This window comes from Megalobrama amblycephala, linkage group LG4, assembly GCF_018812025.1.
Source record: "Megalobrama amblycephala isolate DHTTF-2021 linkage group LG4, ASM1881202v1, whole genome shotgun sequence".
Lineage (NCBI taxonomy): Eukaryota > Metazoa > Chordata > Actinopteri > Cypriniformes > Xenocyprididae > Megalobrama > Megalobrama amblycephala.
In genome coordinates, this window is record NC_063047.1 from 44,493,672 (window position 1) to 44,508,568 (window position 14,897).

Sequence of the window (14,897 nt, forward strand, 5' to 3'; positions counted from 1 at the left end):
TGATAAAATATATATTTAAAAATAAGTTCTGGGGGCGTGGCCAGATTTCCTGCTCTTTTTATCTCTCTCTGATCACACACATTTAAGATGATTGTGAGGCAGACTTGAGCCGAAAGAGGGGGTTTGATGACTCTTTAATGTTCATTACATTAACCTTTCCTGTTACAGTTTTTCTAGATTTTTATGAGATAAACATTTTTAATTTGTTATCAGTTTTTATATAATCTCTTAGAGTAACAGTAAAACTCACTGACATATTTAATTAATTGTTTAAAAAAGAGATATTGCACAAATTATGATCATACATTTAAAAATATATGTATTATTCCTGCTTGAATATGACTGCAGGTGTGTTATGATAATGTTTTGTGCTCTGTGACACAGATCAAGATCATCTAACATGGTGAATTGAGTTTATGTTATTGGTTTCTCTTTGATAATGAAGTCTCTGTTGATCTGAGAGAGTGAAAAGTGTGTCATTGTTCTCTACAGGTTGAGGAAGTGTGGTGTCACAGATGACGGTTGTGCTGCTCTGGCTTCAGCTCTGAGATCAAACCCTTCACACCTCAGAGAATTGGATCTGTCTGAGAATAATCTAGGAGACTCGGGAGTGAAGATAGTCTCTGCTGTACTGGAGAATCCTCACTGTAAACTGGAGAAACTGAGGTAAGATCATATGTTACTCTCACATGAAACTGAGTCACTGAATTTTATAATTTCATTTATTCATGAAGTAACAAAATGGAATAGGGGAAATAAACTGTTATTACATTTAGGGCTGTCACTAATGATTATCTTGATGATCAAGTAATCGGTCGATTATTTTCACAATTAATCAAATAATCGGATATTTTTTGTGATAATAAAAATAGACCTAAGCAAACAATGGCCTTTAACATGATTTAAAATACAAATATAATAACAATGGGGCAATAATATCTGGATCAAAAGCAAGTAATCATATGGTTTGATATAACAACACTTTTAAAATACATAATATCATATACATTGTATAAACAATTATATTATGTATTATAACAAATGCTTGCAGAGGGCGCCAACGGCCTGATGATTGTTGTTGTCCCACTTTACATCAGATCAAATCTCTATTTAATATTGGTCAAATGACATTATTTTAAATGTTAACTTAATGTTTAATATTTGGCAACTTCTTTATGACAGAAATGCTAAAGCCACTGTAATTTCTGTAATGCAAACTCAACTCAGAGATTAAACTTTTATTTTGAAATAGTGATGAACAGTTCACATATTTCAAAGATATTGACGTATTCTCCTGTGTTGGTGTAGGTTAATAAATGATTACCTTACAAATCTGATGAAATGGCACACATTGGGCCTCATTTATGAAGCGAACGTACGACAGAAAACGGTGCATATGGCCGTTTCCACGCAAAACTTGGCATTTATCAATATGGACGTGAGCGGTCTACTATCAATTTGTTTGAGTTAGCGTGAACTTACATGCAGCTAGTGCTTGCAACTAATTGCTTTAGTGTTCCCTTAAGATCTGTTATGCATTGCAACAAAGTCCTTAGTAATCATTTAGCCCTAAATAAATGAAGGGATCAAAACAGGTCCCTTAAGTCATCTGCTGAACTCAAACACAATGGATGATTTCATGTTAACTGAGGATGAGGAAGTACCGATGTGTATTTTTAGCGATAGAAATAAGCCTGTTGAAAGTATGACGTGAAACAAGCATGTATTGTAAAAAAAAATTAGATGAATGAACACAGCGCTTTCATATTTTTATCACTTGGTCCAGTTTGGTTTAGATTTCTCTTTTTAGCACACAGGACTAGGCGTCAAGCCGTGACGCATATAGGTAAATAAAATAAATAGGACTACACGACATATATACATACACTCTAACACATTGTATTTGTTTTTATAATATCTTTATTAAATCCAAGTGATCGCGCAGGTGCCTCAGAACAACATCAGTTCTGTCGTTTCTAACTAACTTTTCAGCCATTCATCATCAAACTAAAATGCAGTCAGCCAAACAAAAGTTACACTGCTCAAATGAAATGATCCGCTGTAAATCAGCGCCCAACCACACACATTTTTGTGCATGTGAAGGATGCTGTTTTAGGTGGATATTGGAACACAGGGTTCCCATGCATCCTGGAAAACCTGGAAATCCTGGAAAAATAATGACCAATTTTCCAGTCATGAAAAACACATGAAAAATGAGGGAAAAAATGTTCAATGAAGAAAAACAGTTTACAGTTGCTCCGAAAGATTAACGTTAGTAGCAGAAAGCTGAGATTTGTTCTGAACCGCTGAGATTTGACACGTGACAGAAGTATTCTCTGACGTGCTGATGCTGTCTTGTGTTGACGGTTGCAGGAGTTAGGAATTAAGTGCTCAAGTGTTTTCAGTGAATGTAGGTGCCTTGTTAACCTTGATAATATTTGTTCTTGCAAACTAATTATTTTGATACAGTATATACAAAAAACTATTTAACGCTGCAGTGAGGGTGTTTCTATGGGAGTGACGGTAAAAATGACACAAAAAATATATTTAATGTAGTCTCTCATTCATCGCTATAAAAGTTTACCCAACTATGACGACTTCCACTACTGAGAAACACAGAAATGTGAAAAGGGTCTATTGAGGATTTTTTTAAATCGAGTACTCAAATTTAAACGAGGAATCATGAAAGTCCTAATTACATTCATTAAAACAGCGTGTGGCAGGAGAGTCAGCTGACAACGTCGATTGTCCTCCATTTGTTTTTCTTCTCAAGTCTCGTTTGATCTCGTGAGTCTCTGTGAGATCTCGTCAATAGAGTACCTCAGGGATGACGTGTTTTTGTAGGCCAACCCGGAAGTTAGCGACACACGGGTTCCCTCGATCGAAAGCCAATGCATTTTTCCCATAGACTTTTGGAAAATCGCAGAAAATAAGCTCTGTGTTTAACAAAGGGTTAATGACACTTACACGTTTTGTCTATCAAGATAATCTTCACAAGTTAACACAACATTTATACATTCTGAAGCCTAAATAAAGTGGTCAGATATAAAAAGCTAACAGTAGGCTATAAACGGACTACAGCACACCATGGTCGCGGATCAACGTCACCAACAAACTGTATTTATAAACAACTTTATTTAAAAACACGCTCTCTGATTATGATCTGCGCTGTGTATGAATACTTATCCACTTTTCCATGAGAAATGCTGTCCAAATGTCCTGTTTGTCATGATGTACGGTGTACATTTTAGGACTTCCTCACACCTCAGTCATACAACGAACAGGCTTCAGTCATCGGACAAAACGGCATCGCGCCTCAGACTGAAAGGCTTCAGGTCTCAGGAAAAACGGCGTCAGGTAGGCATCAGGTCTCGTACAAATAGGCATCAAACGAAACAGCCTCAGACCAAAGGCATCAGACGAAACGGACTTAGAAAGAGTGTAGAAATCATATGTTTCTGTGTTCAAGTGTTTGTTGAGTTGAGGTGATCGAGTGATTGATCTGTAAATGATTGAACACATGAGCTGCTCCTCAGTAAGGAGATACGATCAACATTTAACACTCTTTACTTTAAACACACTCAATCTAGTGTTGTCAGTTTCTGACCTGAATACTGCTGTTAGACCCACCTGAAAAAATAAAGCAGTCCATTTCATTTCCATCTTTATTCTATTGTATTTATCTGTGCTATTGTTCATTTGTTCTTATTTCATTACTATATTCTTGTCTGTTTTAATTCAATTTACCATTTGAAATCAAGCTTCCTTGTGCTGTGTGTGTACGATATTGCTACAAAATTACCCCAAAAACAAATACATTGAGTTACAAATATTTGTGAGATAATTGTAATAATTGATCAACGTTTATATATGAAAAAATCTTTAAAGCTTTATCATATAAAGTGATCTCTTCAGAAGAGTTTTTGATTGGATAGACTTTCAATAGATGTACAAAAAAAAAGAAATAATATTAAAAATATGACAGTATATAAAGTGTTTTTCCCTGTGGTGTCGAAAATGGTATTGAATATTGAGACTCTGTTGATCTGAGAGAGTGAAGAGTGTGTCATTGTTCTCTACAGGTTGTGGGATTGTGGTGTCACAGATGAAGGTTGTGCTGCTCTGGCTTCAGCTCTGAGATCAAACCCCTCACACCTGAGAGAACTGGATCTGACATATAATAAACTAACACAGTCAGGAGTGAAGCTGCTGAAGGATCTGAAGGATGATCCACATTATAAACTGGAGACACTATGGTAATAATAGTTTTTAAAAATTTTCATCATCATATTTTCATTTGAAGTTCAAATGTCTGTTTTACTCACTAGAAATTAAAGAAATTGTACCAGATTCAGTAACTCCACGTGTGTGTGTACATTTAGTCTGAGATCATCAGATAATGAGTCTCAAATTCAGTGTTTCTGTAGGTCTCTTTAATTCTGCTTATATTGTTGTAAATTATTGTATAAATAATATTAATGTTATTTTCAGCTTTTCTCCTTTAACTGTCTCTGTGTGTGTGATAATCTGAGATTTGGGTTGTTTGATATTAACAATATTAAATCTGTAGTGGAGTGTAATGATCATTTCTGCTGGTTCTGGATCAGCTGACCGTGTGGAAGTGACCTTTCATGTCCTTTTGATTTTGTAAAGTGACTTTGAGCATCAGACTGAAGCAATATTATCATGTTTGAGAATGAATTAATATAGCTTATCTAGTCAGTGCTCAGTTTTCTCATGAAAAGATGTGTCAGATGTAATGTCTCATACTGCATATGTGACTGTTTGTGTGATTTATTTTAGGATTTAGATGACAGTCTGATCTTCTGATGATCATCTGATGGTGAATAAGGATCCACTACAGAGACTCACAGTCAACAGAATCAGAGACTGAAGATACAGTGACTTCACTGTTATAAATTAAGACTTCATTTAGATTTCAATGATCCTCTGACAGACATGATGAGGCGGCAGAGAAACACCTTTTATTTCACAGCAGCAAATTACAGTTTCTCATTCAGAGATTAACCATTTTATGTGTATAAAGGCACAGTATAAACTCAGGGTTTTGTTACAGAGAAAATATAGAGCCTGAATATGTTTGTGTTTGTGTTGTACCAGCAGAGGGAGACAAAGACTAATGAAAGATTAATTTTTATTGATTATGGAGGAAAAAAACAGTTCAAGCTCACTTTAAGAAAACAAATAAAGGAAGCTTGAGTGTATACATCATGTTTTTAATAATAGTTGTATTACATTTGTATTAATGTATTAAAGGGCTCATATGATGCGTTTTCATGTTTTCTCTTTCTTTAGTCTGTTATGTAGCTGTTTGTGCATGTATAAGATCTGCAAAGTTACAAAGCTCAAAGTCTCCTACAAAAACATTTATTCTATCTAATGCCTGATACACACTGTATGATTTTGGGCTGTCCCAGACGAAAGATGAGCATAAAAACCACAATTACCAAAGTGCGATTCATCTTGCACTGTTTGTTTATCACTAGTGCATGTTTGTGGGCGTGGTCTGTAAACCCCTCCCCCTCGCTTCCTAATGGACTCACACACAGACTCACTGCAGAACCGCTGGTCGGGCCTGAGACTCACACACACACACACACACACACATCATCTGACCATCATCTCTGCTTCCACAGACACACAATGTGTGTGTGTGTGTGTGTGTGTGTGTGTGTGTGTGTGTGTGTGTGTTCACCTTCTCCTAAGGTCTGTGTGGTTTGTCCATCTGTGTCATACTGGGGGATTTAAGTCCAATCCGTCTGTCTGCATCTGCAAACTGCTGACAGACACACGGCAGATTAACAGAGAGACAGACAGGCGAGACGATCACACGCTGATGCTGAGTGTTTCAAAGACCAGAGAGACACATCTGCATGTTTGGCCAGTTACAGTAAAACACTGAAGTTGGTCACCATGAAATCAAAATGGAATATTGCAGTGTTTATTATGAATGATTTATCTGTGATTGTGTTAAATTCATGATCCTGGTCATCTTGAATCAGAATAAAAGTGACTTCTCTTCTCTGATGACGAGGGCGGGGCAACCTGTCACTCACATGAGATCCACCAATAGCAAACCACAACCATCCAATCAATTCCCCACAGACACAATCAAGCCCCGCTCTACATTTGTTCTTGTTTGAGAAGCAGTTTCTATACGGCACTATAGGGAAGAAAAAAGTGCAACTTCCCTTTCAAACAGTCATTAAAGATGTTTACCATTACTGTCATAATAAAAATGTTTCATATTTTTTCAAAAACATTAATGCATTATTTTTAATAACTAGCACTTCTATTGTTCTTGTATTATTTTCATCAACATATGGGGTTTGATTAAAATCATTTCCTTATTGTCTGTTTGGAGGCTATTTAATTTTATTTATCCATCATGGCACATACATTTTGTTTCTTTATAGTCTAAGTAATGCTGTCAAATGACTCGTTTGCATTTAGGTGTTTTATGTTATTTTATTTTTATATTTTTGTTAGATAATAGATTTTTTGGTAACACTTTCTCTATGGTGATGGATTATGTACAAGATATCCACCTTATTCTCGTGGGCACTACTGTAGAAATGTTTTTAAGGGACAAAACACAGTTGGAGGTAATTGTTCCACATCCCCTATATAGTGCACTATGTGCCAGTCACCATGTAGAAAATAGTAAATGTGAGAACAAGTGAATTTCAGCCGTCAGCGTCTGTTTATAATGTAGGGGGCGGGGCTTCAGATTCTAGAGAGCATTTGATTGGACAGAAAATCTGATGAGAAGCTGAAGTGCAGAGTGATGTCATCAAAATCATTCATCCATATTGGCGGAAGTGAGAGACTAATTGTTTTGGAGAGATTATTGATAACATTAAGGCTAACATATTCACACTAAAAGCCAAAAAACTTAAATTTTGATTTCATGGGGACTTTAAGAAATCTAGTTACACACATTAGGATATCATCACTATGAATGTAAATCTGTGAAAGAAACAGATTAAAGCACAGACCAGAGAGAGACAAATAAGTTATAAACATGAGGAGAAAACAGACACCTTCAAGTCTTGAAATAATTCGATCATGACTAAATGTTTATATACATTTTCATACGTGTCACATGACACAAAAGCAGAAAGAAAGATGATCAGAGACATTAAAAAAATAAATGCACAATAGACTCTCTTTCACAATTACAACAAGAGCATTTGTAATGAAAACGCTATAATGTGTCTTTCACATGATATATTCTGTCAACAATTTTAAATGATACAAATTTAGTTTTATTTGTTATATACAGACCAAGAACTGCCCAAAAAGGTTCCCACACAAATGAGGGAAACATACTAACGCAAACAATTTTATGATGGAGGAGAAGAGATATTAACAAAGAGAGATCCAAACGACTGGTTACTGCATTTATCAGTATTTAAATCAAATTGATCTAAAAACAAATGTTTGCATGTTGTCACTTCTTCTTAAGTCTCTCCATCATTGTCCAACTCCAGTTTGAACTGTTGTGGAAATTTTAATTTTTCATATGATTTTAACCTGTATTCTTGTGAAATATGATGCTTATGGAACATGGTATGATGTTGGCTAAAGTGGTAATGTTTAACATAGTGTTAACATAGATGTTAGAAATAGAAAGAGCAAGATATGGTATGGGGACATGCAAGATGTATGTCAAAAACATGTCTGTGCTAACAATGTGTGGAAAGTTACAGCCTCTAAGAGATGTTCCTAATATGGTGAAAGGACAGAGGCTTCGGGCTTGGAGGTTAGAGATATAAAAGTGAGGGGAAGCTTTCGTTCTTGATCTTACACTCTACCAGCTTCTGTAGAGGTTCGCATGACTGTCTGATCTTTCTTGCAAGAAATAAAACTTTAAAAGACTTTGGGTCTAAGTTTGTTTCTTACAGGGTGAGTTTGGTGAGTTGTTTATTTTTGCCACAACAATTTGGTGTCAAGAAGTGGGATTCCCTGGTGCCTTTTTTGGCTCGATGTTTGGCCAGCCTGAGAAGAAAAATACTCAGCCCTACCCGTCTGTTCAGGGAGAGGGATCGGCCGCTGCTGAGCCCGCCGGGCAGCATCACGGGAATTACAAAAGAATCCAGGTGGCAACACAGCTCGCGGGTAAGAAACAAATTTTAAATATTTATGAGAATGGAAATTTGGGAATTGAATGTGTAAAAAAAAAAAAAAAAAAAGGTTGGAATAGACGAAGTAAAAAAAAGAGGGGATTTATGATTTGGTAAAAGTTCAATTAGGCACCGGGACGAACCATTTTGACTGCTCTGGCTGACTCTGTGGTCGCGGTCCGGAAGGTTTTATGCTGCTATAATAGTTCTCCAGAGAGAAATTTTGAGTTGCCTCGTGCGAGCTGGAGCAATCTGCAGAAACAGAAAAAAGCAGTGTGATCAAGACGTTCCTGAAACTGACCGCGTTTGGCAGTAAGAGCGCTTTCCAGGGAGGGAGATTCGTGGAACGAATCTAGGCTGGGTCATACTGGAACAAAATTTTGAGATTATGCCCAACTACAGCCGGATGCTGTGGTTTATGAATTTGTCATAGAATTTTGGGATTGAGCCCACCTACAGCCGGATGTTGTAGGTTATAAATTTGTGACAAATTCTGGGATTGAGCAGTGGAATGCTGTAGTTTCATAAAATTGTGATAGCAGTGACAGCCTGAGCGCTTGAGGCTGCGGATTGTGGGCATTGAAGCTCGAACCCGTGACCGATTTTGGGGGGCAATCGGATCTGCTGGAGACGTCCACAGATTATAGGTGCGCGCCGAACTAAATCCACACGACTCGAGAGGGTCAAAATGGGGAATCCCAAAGCAAGCTTGCAAAAAGTGAAGTGATAGGGGGTGTTGCAAAATATGATGCACCAGTGTTTTATCAAATGAGAAAATTGTATGGCCAAAGATGCATGTAAGATATAGAAAAGTTAGTTAAGTATTATGATTTCCCAGAAGAGGGAACGTTGAGTGGTCATAAGACTTAAGGTCGTAAGGGAATGAGTTGAAGAGAACTGCGATGTGGGGATGTTGTGTTTGTGTGAGAGCGGTGTGTGTGTGAAATGTAAGCAGACTAGAGATTGTAGGCTAAAGGAAGCAGACAGAAGGAAAAGAAGGTGAATGCAGAAAGAATTGGCATGTAGGGAAGGAGGATTGAATGTAACTTACAAAAAAAAAGTTTTGTTTATTCATCCATTAAATGAAAGCACAGTCAAATGATTTCAGTGATTAAATACTGCTGTTATTAATCTGTCTCCATGTTTTAACACTATTAAGCAGTCCAATGGCTCTGGTGGCTCTTGAATGCAACCTCCCTAAACTCCAGGAAACACCCGATTCTGGTGAAGAAAACTGTCAAAGATTTCATGATGGGAAAGAGCGGTTACCAGTGTGCACAAGGTGATTTCTCAATGACGGGTAAGATCCTCTTTGGCCAGACAGAGGACAACCTAAGGCAGGGGGTTACCGCCGCCACTGGGCATCTACCCTGATGGGAGGTGTTTATGTGAGATGGTATGAGAGTGGAGCGATGACTGTGAGGCCAGCAGCATCAAAAGTGGGAATGACCTGTGAGAAGAACAGCAGTCTGACCCAAAAATGCTCCTCTATACCACTCACCAGAAACCGCGTTCCTAAGATGGCTTGTTTTTCATTGTGACAAGCAACTATGCCAGGGGACAAGATCCTGAGGAGAAGAAGATTATTGATAAAGAGCTGTTGGGAATGAGCTTTCAAGAGTCGACTGAGACCATGAGGTGGTTGTCCGTAATTTCTGGGAGACCAGAGTGAAGTTTAGTAACATGATGTTGGTTGCCCTATTGGCAAGAACTGTATAGAAGTTTTAGATTCAGCAGTACTACGAATCCCTGAATTCATGAGGCTGTGTGATTTTGAACTAATGTGTCTCTATCATAGTTTTTACTCCTGCAGGTCATTAGACATGGCAGAGGATAATTCCAAGGCAATGGTGGTGTTAAAGATGAAGACTGATTTTGCAGATTCAAGAGAAAGTTAACCTGTTAGCCAGCCCCCCGCTTTTGGAAAATCCCAAAAAATGACATACCCAAACTAAAACAGATACAGTTCATGAACCCTTTGCACTAAAAGCATAAGTAAGGTCTCATTTGAAAGCAGACACTTTGCAGTTTATGGTAAACTCATAATTAATTATTGTCACAAAGAAGAAAATAGTTTAAAATAGCTTTGAAATTTTGAAAAGTTATTAGAAATGTATTTTTATGAAATATATTTATGAAAATGAAAGTGAAGTTGGCCTTGTGGCAATCTAGAAATGTACTGCAGCTAAAGCCACATGTCTGACCATGTTATATTTCAAATCTGAAGATGATAGGTTTAAAACTCTGAGTTTTATTAAATGTTTTTCAAGACCATGTCATGAGACTTTATTTAGAAAGGACTCTAAAATGTTAACTGATGTTTATTGTCATCTATTCAAGGGTATTGTCGATATTGTGTATGTGGTGCTAAGTGCCCCATTCAGTTTCAGTCTCCCCTGAACACATTCACACCTCTCCAGCCATCTTATAGCTCTAATTATTCTTTTCTTTTGTCTCTATTATAATTACTGATGTTCTATTCAAGATTTAATCCCTCATTTCATTCACCAAACTTCTCACTTCACCTTCTTTCAAACTGTATCTAATGCCCTTCTTGGAAAAAAAAGAGAAAAAAGTGAGCTTTACTATTAAAATTATTTATTTGCATTAGCTTTAGATTAGAACAGGTGCATCTCTGGGCTCGTTAGCATATTAGCTTAGCACACCAACAAAACACGACAATTTATAAGATTAAAACCACGTTTTTTCTCCAAACTTACTAGTCGATTGTTTTAAATAACCTTCTTTGATGTGATGTGGCTTTGGATCAAAAATCAGACAGAAAATATACCATTTTAGGCTATTCTGCACAATGAGAAAAGCTATCTCGATTAGCATTGCATTATAAATATAATCTACTATTATGAATACCTGACATGGCGTGAAGAACACAGATAAACCACATATCGTCACAATCGTGTATTTATTACTTTCAAAGTGACGTTCTGTATGTTTACATCAATGATTATAGCGATATCTGGTAGCCTCTGTTAGTTCTGTGTATGTCACATGATTGCCTCTTGTTCATGCTGTATAATTTGTGGACTAAAGGTGCACAGAGCGCCCTCCGGCTTCGGTATGATTTGGACACACAGTAGTCAGTGTATACAGCGCTCATATAATAACAACAGCGCGTTTTGGTAAAATTTAATAAATATGACTCCTCTGTATAGAAAATTGACATAAACGTATGACAGTCCATCAATATTTCTCCAAATGTGCATGCTTTTAAGCTAAAAGCCCCGAGGGATGTTATTTTGTGGAGTTTTTTCATGATGATCGTACAGAGTTTTTTTCTCAATGGCTGAAGCTGACGCTCATATTTCAATGAAAAGGTAACGACTCCGTTTCTCATATTCATAACTCCCGACGCATATTAACAAATAACGGTCACTATACGATGTTGAGTGTAAAATAAAGATTAAAAATTGAAGCTCGAGTCTTAGATCTTTTTAATGATGTATAGTTTGTCAAGGTAATTATATTAAATCTAACAGTAAATTTGAGCTAATTTAAACAAAGAAGCTTCGGTGCGTCGGCGTGACAGTGCTGGTTAACAGGTTAAGTGCATCCAGCATTTAAACTAAAGATAACCTCAAAAATGGCTACTAGCATAACATATTTTAGATGGTAGAAATGTTTTCTTTATTTGAAAGTTAAAACATTTACATTTGACCAAGGGTTATGTATAGTAATTTTATATTAAATTCAGTCTAAGTTACAGTCTTGAGAGGCTGCTGAATTGATTATTTGTGCAGTAAGAGAGAGAGACGGCTGGGGTAGAGGCAAGGATACTCTGTCTGTCTGTTATCAGTCTAATAAAGTTTAAACAAAACAAAGCAATGAAACTAGAACCAAAACAACCCAGCTTATGTGAAAAAGAATTATAATGAACAGATGTGCTTTGAGACTGAATAAAAGATCATGTAAAAAACCAAGTAAAGAAATACAGGGAAGAAAAATGTGAAGTTTAAAGATATGCTTTTAGATTTAACACCAAAAGTAACTTTGAAAGTGAGCAGTTTATAGTCATGTGTGTCTAGTGTGAGTGAGTGTGAGAGTGACTGAACTCTATGTTTTATATGTGTTAGTTTGGGGAAATATTCTGTTCCCATAGAGAGTGTATATGTCATTAACTAGTGTGAATGAGTGTTTTATCGTTACAGATGGGTTAAGTGAAATGAGAAATTTGGAGGAGCAGATATTTTGATTGAATCTGATGAAAAGACGATACAGAACATGGGACGAGCTTTAAGTGGATTGTTTATCCAGCTCTGTCTACTAATGGTAATTATGACTACTTTTGTCATTTATGATGTTGATTTGAATTACTCTCTGGATCAGTAAGTTTAAGTATTTATGGAAAATTGGAATTGTGAAATTGAAGATTGCCGTCCACGAGTTAAAACCCCTTGTCTAAATTTAACTTGGGGTCTGAATTTAAACACTGTCAGCTATGTGTGATCACAATGCTAAATGTGAAATGTAGACTTGGCGGCAGAGAAACAGTGACACACTGGCAATCAAGATTATCCAGAGAGCCCAGTAACCTTCACAGAACAAAGGATGATGAGAAGGAACATCACTGTTGTTTGACTATCCTTGATCAAGTCTGTACACCATGACTTGACCTGCTAGATAAACCATTTGATAACTGTGAGGATGACGTGTTGTTTGTAGATGGCTCTGTCTTCAGAGACAAAACAACAGACTGGAATAGCGAAGGATAAGTTGTGACCATGGCATGTGAAGTGTTGGTTTCAGGGCTACTGTCCTCTAACTATTTGGTATAAGCAGATGAGTTTTGACCCTCACTGGAGGGGGTAGACTGACTGAAAGAATTGTAATACCAATTGAAAAACAGAGTAAATCATTTGTGATACCATCATTGCAAAAATCATTGCACAGTAAACAATTGCGCTTCACCCAGCATTGGCTGAGGTACCTGCTAAATTTTGGGCAAGACATAAGAATGAAGTGGTCCTGTTTGTCAGAAAATCTGTTTGCTTGTGTGTTGAGACTACAGACTGGGTTGAAAAGAGTGACAATGTGAGTTACAGTGAGAAGTTAGGAGCTTTTATGACAGAATACAAGGGAGAAGTCAAGGTGGAAAGAACTGTGACCTTCTACACAGGTGTCTGTTATTGATTCGAGGTAGAAGACGATCTTTGAGGTGCTGTGGTTTTAATTTTTGTTTGTGTCCAAACTAATAATAAAAAAAGTTTTCTGTTTCTTTAGGAAGTGCTGGAGCAGACACATGAGATTGTGTGTAATCTGATATCTGAAATAACCATGATTTTTCTAACTCTTTACAGAGCATGTTCAGAGACAGAGAAAGCTGGAGGAAATCTGGTTGTAGAATTAAAGATGGATTTTAGTTTAGCTGGTTCAGGTGTGTTTAATTAGTTTCTGAAGGGCCACTGTCCTGCAGAGTTTAGCTCCATCCCTGAGTTTGACACCCTTATTCAAAAGGTTCTTACACTCTGAACTGAAACTGCAGACTATGACTAGAAGACATACATGGAGAACATTCTTCAGAAGGGAGTCCAATCTCCCTCCATTCACTTACACAGACATTTGAATCAGTGTCATGCGCACTTTAAGAACACTCACTCTTTCCTGCTTTGTTTAATTTTGTTTTTTTAATGGCTCTTTGTAATTCATCTGTCGACCAGTGGTCAGGTTTTGAAGGCAGACTGTTTAATTATTATTTGACCTGTAACTTTTTTTTCGTTTGTAACAAATTGTTGTATGTACATATTAAATATACTGCTGTAATTGAAACCATTACTAGTTTTAAAACTGTTTTTGGCTTTTTATAAAATAAACTAATAATCATTCTTTTGCAGTTAAGACCTTGGACTTTTTGTAGACAAGCCGTTGTAAAAATTTGAATAAAAATTAGTTGACATTAAAGTAGACCAATTAAATACATTAAGTGTGTTAATATCAAAGAATGCCATCATTAATTATTTAATCAGATTTAACGTTTTACCTTTTTTTAATTATCTGACCTTTTCTCCTAAAACTATAAATTGAATTAATTAATTCCGGAGTAATTATTTTACTTTATATAATTTATGTAGACTACTTAAATTAGTTCTTATAAAAACATAAGTATTAAAATGGATTAATATTAATTTAACTGTGATATGAAGTTGTTGCCAGCCATTTACAACTCATACAATTGCCTAATAATCAAATTTACTTTGCCTTCACTATGTATTAACCAGTCTATGGTATTAACATGTGAGCTAGAATGTGTCTTTTTTTTGGGTTCCTTGTTTTAATTTGTATTGACTTACCCACCAAAGGATGCTCCAACAATACAAGGCATGGTACAATACATCTTAATGAACAAAAAGATACTATTCCCAACCATTTGAGACTTTCTTCAGTGGATAAGGAATTTCCACGACACCTGATTCCTGAGGAGACATTGTGCTACCACTGCCCAAACCGCATGGTCCTGAGCGACCCGATCTGCATTACTCAAAAGGCTAAAATTCTTACACCCACAGGAATTGTCCAAGGTGTATTATTTATTTATTTTTATGGTTATGATTTTGTACTTCTGATAATGTTGCATTTTGAACTGAACCACTCTTGTTTTTACACCTTTTGTGTCTGCAGATATTTCCACATACTACACATGCTGTCCTCAGTGTGGAGTACTGTACCGGTACCAAGAGTGGAGCGAAGGTCTGCATAATTTCAATGACCATGTCCTTCTTGATCTACCTCTCTGCC

The 14,897-nt window shown here is 36.6% G+C and overlaps 1 long non-coding RNA gene across 1 annotated transcript; it reads left to right on the top strand.

The window, feature by feature from the left end:
- The first annotated feature begins 443 nt into the window (after positions 1–443).
- Positions 444–5,300, top strand: LOC125267669. Its single transcript, XR_007184706.1, has 3 exons — positions 444–666; positions 4,083–4,256; positions 4,804–5,300. It is a non-coding gene; the product is annotated as an uncharacterized LOC125267669 (long non-coding RNA).
- Positions 5,301–14,897: the final 9,597 nt, after the last annotated feature.